Genomic DNA, 10,735 nt, shown 5'->3' with positions numbered 1-10,735 from the left:
TAGGAAGAAGATGGAGCTGCCTTGCATGAAGAACTCCAGCCCGAACATCACTTCGATCTAAACATGGACCCAGGTGGATGAGCAGTATGTATAGGAAGAAGATGGAGCTGCCTTGAATGAAGAACTCCAGCCCGAACATCACTTCGATCTAAACATGGACCCATGTGGATGAGAAGTCCCCTCGCCCCCGCCCCCGCGTCGCTCCAACAGGGGCGACACGGGCGGCTAACCCTAGCCACCGCCAGTGGCCTCCCCTCCCCTTCCTCTCCTCCTCGTCGCCACCAGAGGAGCCGCCGATGCGTCGCGCGGCTGCCGAGGAAGGTGGCGGCGGGGCCTTCGTCGTCCCTTCATGGAGATCCGGATCTACGGGGCGGCGGCCCCTGCTGGTTCGGCGCCGCCGTTCACGCCCTGGACGGTGTGCGCGGGGACTCTGCCCGGCGTCCTCGACCGCTCGGGTGGTGGGGAGTCGGCGCTTGGCGGCGGCAGTTCGGGGGCCTTCGTCCTCGCCAGATCTGGAGGCCTGCTGCTCCCTCGTTTCCGCTCCTTCCCCTTTGCGCTTGAGGCCGGTGGATGCTGCTGGTTCCGGTGCTTCTGGGGATGGTGGCGCAGATTGGGACCGGGGGAAACCCTAGGTCGGCTGGTTCGGCTCGACAGCGGCGTCGGCTTCGGGCGACGCATCCTTCCTGAAGGCGGTGTCGTGGTCCTTATTCTTGCCACCTCCGGTCCTCTCCCGGGTGAAAACCCAAAATCCAGCCTGGATTGGGCAGCGGTTGCGCCATGGGCGTCATCTCCTCCTTGGAGGCGTTGCCTGGGGAGCTAGGACTCGGGTGTGGGCTCATGAAGGTGGGGGATTTGGCCGCCGGCTGGCTCTCTGCAGCTGCTCGCGGCGGCTTTCATGTTGTGCAGAATGCCCCTTGTATCTTTAGGGCGTTTCCTGTTTTTGGTGTTCGCGTCGGAGGAGCGGCGTGGCATCTGGCACGTTGACAACGGCGAGTCTCAGCGGCATGGAGCAGTGGGGGTTTCGCCGGTGGGCGTGTGATGATGGACGAGCGCAGGATGGTGGCGTCGATGGCAGAGAGACCTGGCACGGTTCATGCAACAGTACAACTCTGAAGATGGATTGATGGTACGTGGCTGCGGCGGCCTCATACCCGGCAGGGGTCCTGGTTGAAGAGCACGCCGGACTGGTGGGTGCCCATACCCGGCAGGCGTCCTAGTTGGGACCTCAGGTCTTAGATGTTAGGTTTGGCTGCGAGGTCTGTTTGGTATTAGGCCCAGACCATCAGCGCCCCTTCATCAGTTAGATAGGAGTAGCGACAGAGGTTGCGAAGATGGTGGCTTTGGTCTTACTGTTGTACAACTTTGTAAGGTCTTGTGTTAATAATTAATACATTGGCCGTATGCATCGTCCAGATGCAGAGGCCGGGGGTATTCCTCCTTTTCGAAAAAAAATGTGGATGAGAAGTCTGTGTAGGAAGAAGATGGAGCCGCCTTGCATGAAGAAATCTAGCCCGAACATCCCTTCATCTAAACATGGACCCAGGTGGATGAGCAGTCCGTATAGGAAGAAGATGGAGCTGCCTTGCATGAGAACTCCAGCCCGAACATCACTTCGATCGAAACATGGACCCAGGTGGATGAGCAGTCTGTATAGGAAGAAGACGGAGCTGCCTTGCATGAAAGAACTCCAGCCCGAACATCACTTTGGTCTAAACATGGACCCAGGTGGATGAGCAGTCTGTGTAGGAAGAAGATGGAGCTGCCTTGCATGAAGAACTCCAGCCCGAACATCCCTTCGATCTAAACATGGACCTAGGTGGATGAGCAGTCCGTATAGGAAGAAGATGGAGCTGCCTTGCATGAAGAACTCCAGCCCGAACATCACTTCGATCTAAACATGGACCCAGGTGGACGAGCAGTCTGTGTAGGAAGAAGATGGAGCTGCCTTGCATGAAGAACTCCAGCCCGAACATCACTTCGATCTAAATATGGACCCAGGTACTCCTTGCTAATTTGTTCAACTCCTCTTGTTCACTTCGATCTAAACATGTTTCTTGAGGTAGAAGATGAACATGATGCCAATGTTGCCCATGGAGAAGATGAACATGAGGCCGATGTTACCCGTGTAACTACTACTAGTAATAGCACAACACAGTAAAATAGAAGTAGGAATAAATCAAACCATAATCCTAGTATAACTGAGAAAGAGAGTCATCTTACGAATTTACTTACGTCCTTGGTTCTCTAAGGTAAAGGCACCATTCCATTTCATTTGTATATACATCATTGATTGTTACAAAGTCTAAGACTTGCTAGGAAGTAGATTGAGAAAGACAGAGGTCTAGAAACCTCTTGATTACATACTGGATGGTCACAACAACAACAAAAATGAAGTTTGTTGCTCACAGGAGCAGCTTTAGCTAGTGAATCTGCTATATTATTCTTGTTTCATGGTGCGTAGAAGATTTTAGATAGTAAGCTTGGACATGAGTATTCCGGTCATCATGATTAGAGGGCACATGATCTTTGTACCTGCAAAGACATTCCAAAGAGACAAGTAGTTCGCATGAACAGGGAAGAACTCGCAGAGAAGACATCTTGTATATATATTATGACATGCAAAAGTAGCAACGTAATACGTCATCCCATGCGTTGAGTTAATGCCCGGTTGGTTGCATATAGAACAAAGAGACGTCTTTATCAAATATGGAGGTGTTTATTTTACACCTATATTTTACCGTCCGCGCTTGGATTCGTTGTAATCAAATACAGAGGTGTTTATTTTACCCCAAAACCTAAAAAGTGAAGATGTGCTTGTTTGTCTTATCGAGCACACACGCCTCGCGCCGTCCGATCCTCATCACGCGGACCGCGCGCTACCCAGGTGAGGCGCTGCCCGTTATCAGGGGGCACACCAGGTGTCGCCTGGTTGTGGCATCAAGGGCGAGCCCGTTGGTTGATTAGTCGGTCGTGGGTCCCTCCACTTCCCCCCTCCCTCTCAATTCGTCTCGGTTGTTCGAAACTGCCCCCATTTCCGCTCCTGCACGAGCCCAAGCAGCACCTTATTCCTTCCAAATCCCACAAATCCCGAGCGGTCGGCGGCGTGGAGGCGATTCGGCGGCCATTTTCCGCTAGAGTTAGGGGAAGGGAGAGTGCGTGCTTCGCGAAGAGTGGGGTTAAGCTACCAGGGGGCGCGTCGGTGCGGCGAGGAGGGGCATACAACCACAGCACAGCAGCGGCCTTTGTGTTAGCAGCATTCTGGGGCGGAAGGTGTTGTAGTACCAGAGACGCGGCAGGGGAGGAACGACGCGCGCTCCTTCGCTATGTTGTTGGTGCGGAGGGACAGAATCGCCGTGAAGCAACCCCCCTCCCCCCTAGTGAGTTCATGGATCCCGTTATGTAAGAAAATAGATCTGGCGCGTTTTGTCAAAATCGATGAGCTCAACTTGCCTACGATTAGGAACAGATTAAGCACTTATTTAGTTGAATTTGGGTGTGCAGTTTTTGGTTTGGGCACTGGTGATCTAGGATTCGGGGGTGGGGGGGGGGGGGGGTGGTGGCATTCAAGGCTTGATGATGCTCAAGTAGGGTCGTGGTGTGTGGAGGGAGAGGTAGGGAGATGTTCTCCTTGGATGTAGATCTATTTGAACCTACTCTATTTTTCTGTGTGGGTTGCTTCAGTTTTGTGATTGACTTCCCAAACAACTGCTAACATGTTGCCTAGTACTTTTTTTTAGAATGGAAGTGTGCACTGTGTGCTGAAACGAGGCAAGGCTTGATGTTGTAGGTTTTTTTAGAGTGTATGTATGAGGGAGGGGTGTTGGCGTTACAATGGTGACGATTGCCGCAAATCTGGTTGCTTCAGTTTTGTGATCCTCTTGCCTGGCATTGCCTCATGTGTTGCGAGTACATTTTTGCAATATTAGGGTTGATTTAGTTTTGTGATCATCTTTTTCCTGACATGGCTTCATATGTTGCCTAGTACATTTTTGCAATGTCATGTTTGCTTCAGTTTTTGTGATTCACTTGCCTGGCATGGCTCATGTGTTGCCTAGTACTTCCTCCGTCCGGAAATACTTGTCGGAGAAATGGATAAAAATGGATGTATCTATAACCAAAATACGTCTAGATACATTCATTCCTCCGACAAGTATTTCCGGACGGAAGGAGTACTATTTTGGTACAGTGATCTGGCACTTAAGTTGGTCTTTGCTTACTTTAGTGAAATTCAACAGAGTGAATTTCAGATAGTTTACAATCCTTTCATTGATAAGTCTATAGGATATACTTGCTATCTAAATCTCAGTCTATAGGATATACCCACGATGCCATATTTTTTAACAAAGATCCCTACATAGAACAAAGATCGCTACATTTTGACATTATATATATATATATATATATATGATCGTGTATAAATTATGTTCCACGATGCATTATGCAAATAAAAGACACATATGAACCATATAAATGCAAGTCAAATAATATCGAATATCTCCAGCGTCGTAACAATGTTACAAAAACATATTGGGATGTTGCTGCAGCATGCACAATTAGAATGTAAATGATAAATGGATAACATAATTCACATAGTAAACAAATCTATGTTTGTGGAAGTCTTATAATATTTGTAAATGTCGACGTATTTTGTCCCAATTTTGAACTTCATAAATTTCTAGCCCGCACATCGAGCGGGCCACTCTACTAGTTCATGAAAAAAAATGACCATTGGTCATTTTACTAATAACTTGACTTACATATACTCCATCACAACCATGGCGGGTGTGCTCACCAGCCGAATAGAAGTTCGGCAACCAGCCGTTGTTTTTGGTTGCACTGCGTAGATCGTCGTCCTACAACCATCTATGGCCGCCACCATGTCCATGACTCAGGCCAGGTGGACGATGCTGGTCGCGACTGACTTGTGTGTCACACCAGCGACCACCAGCGGCGGCTCCCACCGGGTTGCATCCAAATCAAGCACGAATCCATCGGATTCCCTGGGCCTCAGCTTGGGTTGCACCGTTGCAAAATGTAGTAGTAGAAAATAAAAGAAAAGAAAAATGCCTTTGAGTGAAACACATGATCACTATGAAGATGCAAAGTGTATATCATCAGTCGAAGAGAAATCGTTCGGAGGGATCGATCCCTCGTACCAAACTTTTGTTTGGTCTGGGAGGTGTCCAGGCCGCACGTGCGACAGATATCAGTGTTCTATTTTTATGGTTTCCCTTAAAAAGGCACATTGTCATTTTATTCTCTTCTAGTATTTCTACGAATTAAGGCCCTGTTTGGTAGCAAAGTATTTTCTAAGTTTTCTGTGAATACTACAGTTTTTTAGATTATCGTAGTTTTATTTACAATGAGCTGTTTGATTGCCCCTAAAAACTGTGGTTTTAATACTACAATATCGGCAAAACTGCAGTTTTTTCTCTGCATAAAAAAAAGAACCCAACACCTCTTTTTTTAAAACTGAGCAACCGAAAAGAACAATGCAATGCGTCTAGCTTGGCTGTGCGGTTGTAGTTCGTGCAGCTTTATGACATGTTGAAGTTGCTGCCGGCTACGCCATGCTGCCGGGTGCCCTCTTTGCGTCTTTGGTAACCTACAAGCCCTGAGCGTAGGTGTTCAGTGGAGGTCACTTTGTGCTAGCTTCCGTTCTTATGCATCCAGATGGCAACGGCTAGCTAGCTAGAAAAATGGCTGCTCTATTGCCGTGTACATGGCCGGTCTTAGTCTGGTCAGTTGGGGCATGCAACTACGCTGGTAAACTGAATTGTTCGCTAGCTAGCATTTTTTCGTCGCTGCACCAAACAGGTTCTCAGTATCACAAATACTCTGAAATATTATGTTGTGTCAAAACCACGGTATTTGATACCTACAGCATAAGTTACTGTAGTTTTTTGATACTTTGGTTTTTACAATACTTTACTATCAAACATAGCCTAATTCAAATCGTGAGAGCAAAACAATAGGTCCACGAATACATGACGATTACACTAAACCCTCGAGGCCCGAGAGTTGTAGCCCCTAAGAGGAAGGAGGGACAATTTCTGCGCAACTACTTTCTTTGTACGGTTCATGGAGGAGGAGGTGCTAGCTGAATTCCATCCCTCCCATAAAAGTGCCAATCCACCCGGAAAAAAAGAGAGTGCCAATCGCCCCCACCCCCAACCTGCACATATCGCTCGTGCTCCCAAATAAGAGTGTGAGTTCGAGGCGTGACACCCCTTCTAAATGCTGCATCCCCCAATTCTTCTGCTGCGAGGTTGATGGGGCAAGAAACACACAATTAATAGGCATGTCCAGGTTGTTAAAGTTAGAAAGTAGGGGGTGGGGGAGGGGGTGGGGGAGGGGGTGGTTTAAAACCTGTAGTCAAATTGCAGTTATGAAGATGAGTAAGGAAGGTCCTTTCTTCTGCTGGGATCCCTTGGTGTGATCGCAAATACTTAGTCAAACATGGCTTGTCAAGCAACGGATGGTTATGCTCGCCAACAAAGTAGATCACCTCCCATCCGCCATTTATTAGCTTCACAACCATCTTAGCTTTGCAACCAGTTTGCACACTTTTATCTCTTTTTCGTTCCTTGCTTCTCTTTTTGGCTTTACTATCATCATCATCAAGAAAGACAATATCCTCATCTTCATCATCATCTTTTGTTTGCTCAACAATGTCATCTAGCTCAGGAATATTTTCTGCCCCGCCGTCCTGGACATCAGGCTTTCGAAACTTGTTGCAAACAAACTGTTGCCAACTCCCCAGTTTTCATATCCTTCCTTGAAGTATTCATTTTGACTGAAAAACACATCTGCAAGGAATATGCATTGTAGTGCTCCTTGGCATCTTCGAAAGTGTCAAACCTCATGCCCACATACGGCTTCATGGGTTGTGACCAAGCTTCATCATCATTTTCAGTACCCAAACCATTACCAACAGTCCCACCAATATCACCTGCAGCACCTGTGCCATCAAGGGTATGAGCATCACTCTCAGTTGCTACTGCTGCAGGTACTTGTGTATTGCCTGGAGCCCCTCTCCCACGACTTGAGTGCGCATCTGTTTCCATTGATTCTGCAGCAGCAGCACCGTCTTTTTGCATGATAGGGGAATTAGGCGATTCTGCCACAAATTCTGCATTTCCAGCATCATGTTATGTACAGTACGTAGGATCACCATTATTTTCATCTGGTTCCTCATTCAGGTCAATCATTGTCAACCTGTTTATTTTTCAACATGAAAAAGGGTAAGCAAGTCAGCTGAATGATGCAAGCAAGTAGCACAGTAAATATAAGCACACCAGAATCAGAAGAATAGTATCCATTTGTTTCTTTCAGGAAACATTTTGAGCATAATTACATAGCCTTTTTGTGTATCATAATTTTTCTTCTCTCTTTTAAATGTAGGCAACTCTTTTTTCTATCTGCATGCCATCCAAGGTTTTTTGATAAAGCTAGTGTCCTTTCAGAGTCATTAAGATCGAGCATGGAATTCACACCAAAATCAGAGAGAGCAGCAGCCTTTTTATGTTAGAACTTTAAAACAGCAGCAATTATGGGCAACAATGTTGTGCCTTTTATGTGCAGTACTTGTGTTTCACCTATCTTCCGCACTAGCAACAAAACTATTGTGCTCTTTTATGTTCAATGTGTTCCGTATCCGCGTATTTGTGTTTCAAGCGATGTAAAAGCTGAGATAAAATAGTTTTCATGGGGGGTTTCTCTGTATAGGAAAATTTTCTTGTCCTTTATTTTTTGCAGGATCAAAATATCAAGTTTTTATCTATCTGCGCAAGCATGGGAAGACAACACTTTTTTGCAAAAACACCAGTTATAACTGAAGGTAATTAGAAACCCCATGATATCCTCTCCAGTCTCTCACTTATCACCACTGTTGAAACAACATACTTTTTAGCTTTTCTAAATGGTTTTGCTTTCACATGAAAATGTTTTTTTGCAACACAACTTGACATCATCAGCCATGTTTTAGCTAGAACAGAAACTTTTTGTTATTGTTGCCTACTAAGCATAAAGTTTCATCATTTTTGTAAGTTGCAAAAGGTTCATGTTTTGTATGTTCCTTATTAGTGTCAGATATGTCACAGTTTTTGCTAAAGTTTGTGTATCTTACATAAGCACCACTAGCTGCTCAACGACAACACTGTTTTTGCTTGAACAGGGTGTACAAATTGCCAAGAATAGCTTTCAGTTTTTTTTTCTACAAGAGTTGTTATGAAAGTATAGATTTGTTATGCAAGTTGCTTCCACCAGTCTAGTTTTTGGCCCCACAATAGCATCTTCTTGATTGTGTGTATCTTATATAACTACCTGAGATGCCTGATATTAAGACTATTTTTGCCCAAACAGGATGAGCAGATTGCCAACTTTAACTTGAGCAGAGAAACAGCAGATCTATCCATCACCTTTTTTAGGGTTTTTATTTGATTTTAGGGGTTTTTTACAATGTGTTCTTATGTTCTTATGCATCAGGGAAGCAGCAAACCAAAGACATGTTGGATGAACAAGAGTAACTCTGTACAGGAGGATAGCATAAGGGCAAAAATAAGGGAAAAGGTGAGCAATTTTTTGATGCATTACCTCTGTGCTTCTTCTTCAATAGCCCTTCCTGCGTTTCTCTGGTTTCTTCTCTGATTTTTTAGCTTTCTGTGGTCGCCATTGCAGGGCTATGAAGGTTTCTAGATCTGGGATGGTGGAACTGGCCCCTTTTCTTACTTTCTTGCTTGGGGGAGAAGAAGATGCCGTGAAGAGGGTCTGACTGCGGGCGCCTCAAGGCTGAGGGAAAGCGGGGCTGGGGGCTGGTGGGGGTTCAGAAATCACGTGAGAGGGTTGGCGGGGCTGGGAGCTGGCGGGGGACCAGGTTTTCCAGCAGGAGGGTTCTCTCTCCCTAGACGCGTCCTTATTTTACGACTATGTTTTACCGGCCGCTCAGCAATTCTCGGCAGGAAACAAAACAGCGACCCGAGGTTTGTATTCTTTACGGGTGTATTTGAAAAGAACACGACAATCCAAACAGGGCCAAAAGTTGTACCATGGCTTGGTCCCGTTTTTTTTTCTTGAGCTGGAAAGCACTTTCCATAACTTAAACACCCACAACCGATTTGCTGGCGACCAAATCAAGTACAAAACCTGGAGCATTGTCCTTCTACCAGGTGCAGGGCACACCCGCCTTATAGCCAAAGTTCGCTAGTTCATGGGCTACCCTATTACATTCCCGTTTAGCAAAACGAAACTTGGAAGACATCAAAAGACGCATGACACAAGCTGCGTGCTTCTCTTATCAGGACGCCAATGTTGGATAGGTCATAGTCCCCAGAATTCAGGCCATTGACGAGCTGCAGTGAGTCTGACTCGAAGATTACCTTGTGGACGCCCATCTCACTTGCCGCCTCAATAGCCTTTGTGCACGCTGTAGCTTCAGCAAGCAGGGGGGAGGACAAGTGCTCGAGTTTGCCTGCACATGCAGCAACGAACTCCTCCTGGGTCGAGCGAGCAACACAGCCCCAGGCTCCATTCCCCTGTGCTAGCGGTCCGGTTAATTGACCGAACACCTTGCAGATGACCTGAACACTGGTGTCGGAGGAGGCGAACGACTCCGGACCGGGGCGGTGAGCTCGCTGGATCAGGCTGGACCGGGCCGGAGAGGCTGCTGACACACACGCGAGCAGCCTAGCACACACACATGACGCAACAGCAGCAGGAGCACGCAATTGAAGCGCAGTGGGTGCAACGGGGACATGCGCCACCTCCTCACGTCAGCATCCAGGGCGCAATGTCGAGGAGCCGGTGGCGCGGCGCAGCGCAGCGCAAGGTCTCCCATTTTTCCTCGCCACCTGCTGCTGCATCAGCTCGCTCTTCTGCAGCTCTACCTTCTTCTCGGCCTTCACGCCGTCGGCAACCCCAGTTTTTCTGGTAGTGTGGGAGCGCCTGAGCAGGTGGCCGATCTCGTGCACCGCCACCGACTCCAGGTCGACGTCCGCGTCCAACGGCGCGCACTAAACGTTGCCGCTGGCGAACCAAATCACGCCTCCGAGGCCTCCGGACCGTAGGAGACAGATCTCCTCCTTCCCCGGAAACCGACAGGCAGATGCCGCACTCGATCAAGTTCTTCTCCTCCTCGCCGCCGCGCCCCGTGACGGCCGTCGCCACGGCGTCCTGGTACGTCAGCTTCGGCAGCCCCTTGTTTGCTCCTGCCGCGTTAGAACGGGAAGGCGGCGTAGCTGGTGCCGCCGCAGCCACGCCTGGAGCGCGCGCATCCTGTGACGGCGCAGAGAAGCGCGACGAGGATGACCACGACATCGGAGTCGACAGAGAGGGCGTCAGGGGGAGCTATGCGGTGGGGAACTGGCCAGGGTAGGTCTGCAGCAATAGGCGCGTCGTCGCCATTGGTTTCCCGGATCACGGCAGGCGCGTGCTGGGGGCGGCGAGCCCTCTGCACGTCGGGCGTTTACTCGATCACCTGCACGTCGAACTCACGCCCCGGCAGCCCGCGCTCCTCCCACGCGCCCTCCCCCTGACCGCCGCTGACGGCGATCAGGTGCGTCAGCCACACGGCCCTATTGCGTTTTGGCTTTCGGTTTGTGAATTTTCTCGGCCCTAACCGAGATGGCCGAAATTCGGTCATTTTAAAAATCTCGGCAAAATCTCGGACGAAATTGTGAAACCAAAATTTAAAATTTGACCAAAATTTGAACGAAAAAAATAAAATCAAGTGGAACAA

The 10,735-nt window shown here is 48.2% G+C and overlaps 2 long non-coding RNA genes across 2 annotated transcripts; one reads left to right on the top strand and one right to left on the bottom strand.

Moving 5' to 3' along the window:
* Positions 1-5,946: 5,946 nt before the first annotated feature.
* On the bottom strand, positions 5,947-8,896 carry LOC123155606 (uncharacterized). Its single transcript, XR_006477525.1, has 3 exons — positions 8,596-8,896; positions 6,370-7,218; positions 5,947-6,261 (listed from the first exon to the last, which is right to left on the bottom strand). It is a non-coding gene; the product is annotated as an uncharacterized lncRNA (long non-coding RNA).
* On the top strand, positions 7,197-9,044 carry LOC123155607 (uncharacterized). Its single transcript, XR_006477526.1, has 3 exons — positions 7,197-7,840; positions 8,488-8,571; positions 8,680-9,044. It is a non-coding gene; the product is annotated as an uncharacterized lncRNA (long non-coding RNA).
* Positions 9,045-10,735: the final 1,691 nt, after the last annotated feature.

Source organism: Triticum aestivum, chromosome 7B (genome assembly GCF_018294505.1).
Source record: "Triticum aestivum cultivar Chinese Spring chromosome 7B, IWGSC CS RefSeq v2.1, whole genome shotgun sequence".
In the NCBI taxonomy this organism is placed as follows: Eukaryota; Viridiplantae; Streptophyta; class Magnoliopsida; order Poales; family Poaceae; genus Triticum; species Triticum aestivum.
Note: the sequence above shows the minus strand (reverse complement) of the source record. Positions and strands in the feature narration are given on the sequence as shown.